Consider the following 2,276-nt stretch of genomic DNA (forward strand, 5'->3'; position numbering starts at 1 on the left):
GGCAGAGGTTTAGGCAAATAAGATGCTAAACTAAAGTTGCAGAATTTGTATCGAATGGGCTAAAAAAAAAATAGGAAATTCAGCAACTATCGACCAAAAAGTAACAACAGGACAACCGATAGGTTAAAACAAAACAAAAAGGACAAAGCATTTAATCAATGGATATTTATTGAGCACCTGCTATGGTCCCAGCATGGTGCCAGTTACAGAGGATTCAGAAACAGATTCAGCCCAGGCAGTAGAAACCTAGCCACCCAGGATATCTATAAAATAGGACCAATCCTGGCATGTTTTTTTGAAGGTACAGTACTAAGTACCACCATCTCTTAGTTACATTCCTTTAAAGATAACAAAATTCCCAACTTCTCCCCCAATACAACTTTAAAAATGCAAACACTCGTCCATTTATTCACTCATGAAATAAACATTTCTGTATAAACCTAATATTTAAAAAATCTTGAAAAAGAACAAAGAGGACTCAAGCTTCCCGATTTCAAAACTTCTTACAAAGCTACAATCAGCAAGACCATATGGTGATACTGGCACAAAGATAAACACATAAATCAATGGAATAGAATTTAGAGTTCAGAAATCAATCTATATGTTTATAGTCAATAAACATATTGACTTTGACAGGATGCCAAGACAATTCAGTGGAGGAAATATTAGTCTTTTCAAAAATAGATGCCGGGACTACTAGATATCTGCAAAAAGAAAAATGAAGCCAGACCCTTCAACATATATCCCTCACGACATATATAAAAACTAACTCAAAATGTATCAGATGTACGAGCTAACACTATCAAATCCTTAGAAGGAACTAGAAGCAGAAATCTCAGTGCCCATGGATTAGGCAATGATTTCTTGGATGTGATACCAAAAGCACAAATGACAAAAGAAAAAAATAGATAAATTGGACTTTATGAGAACTAAAAACTTTGGGCTTCAAAGGAGACCATAAAGTGAAAAGACAAACTGAAGAATGAGAGAGTTTATTTAAAAATCATATATCTGATAAAGGACTCTGAAATATATAAAGAATATATAAAGAAAGCTTACAATTCAACAATAAAAAGACTAATAACCTAATTTTTAAAAAGGAAGAATAATTTGAATTGACATTTCTCCAAAGATGTACAAATAATCAATAGGCACATGAAAAAATATTCGACCTCATTAGTCACTAGGGAATGGCTAGTCAAAACCCACAGTGAGATACACTTCACACGCACTAGGATGGCTATCATAAAAAAGACAGAAAATAGTAAGTATTGGTAAAAACGTAGAGGAATTAAAAGCCTTATTTATACATTGCTTGTGGGATTTTAAAATGATGCCGATACCTTGTAAAACAATTTAGAAGTTCCTGAAAAGATTACACATAGAGTCACCATATGATCCAGCAATTCCACTGCTAGTTAGATAACCATGAGAAATGAAAACATATGTCTACATAAAAATTGTACATCAATGTTTATGGTAGCATTATTCATAACAGCCAAAAAGTGATAACAAACCAGTTGTCCTTCGACTAATGAATGGATAAACAAAATGCGGTATATCCAAACGATGAAATATTAGTCAGCCATAAAAAGAATGAAGTACTGACATATGCTGCATGGGTGAACCTTGTAAACATTATTCTAAGTGAAAGAAACCAAACATGAAAGGCCACATATTGTATAATTCCATTTATATGAAATGTCCCAAATAAGCAAGTCCATAGACAGAGAAAATAAATTTGTGGTTGTCAGGGGTTCAGGAGAAGGGAGATTGGGGAGTGGCTACCAAAGGGAAAGGACTTGTTTATGATGAAAATGTTTAAAATTAAATTATGGGCGTGGTTGCCCAACTTTGTGCACATAGTTGTGCAACCACCACCATAATTTAACATTTTAAAAGGAGGAATTTTTTAGTATGTGAATTACATCTAAATAAAACTGTTTGAAAAAAAACCTACTCTGAGTCAAGTATTTTTCTAAGGGCTTGATATGAAAACATGATTATGTATTATCTATAAATACCTCAACAGCAACACTTACTTTGTGATATTACTGCATAAATCATGGACAACATCTTATATATCTTAATAATTTTCCTGAAAAATCTATAGTATTCTATATGGCAGCTTTTATTTTTTTTATTTTATTATTTTTTTTTTAGGTGAGGCAACCCTTGGTTGACCTCACAGATTGCAAGGACCTTGTCAGTTTACAATCCCTTATTTTTTTATTTTTTACTCCTACAGCACCTGGTCTTCCTAGGTGGTCTCCCAT

This window comes from Pteropus vampyrus, unplaced genomic scaffold (assembly GCF_000151845.1).
Source record: "Pteropus vampyrus isolate Shadow unplaced genomic scaffold, Pvam_2.0 Scaffold180, whole genome shotgun sequence".
NCBI classification, from domain to species: Eukaryota; Metazoa; Chordata; class Mammalia; order Chiroptera; family Pteropodidae; genus Pteropus; species Pteropus vampyrus.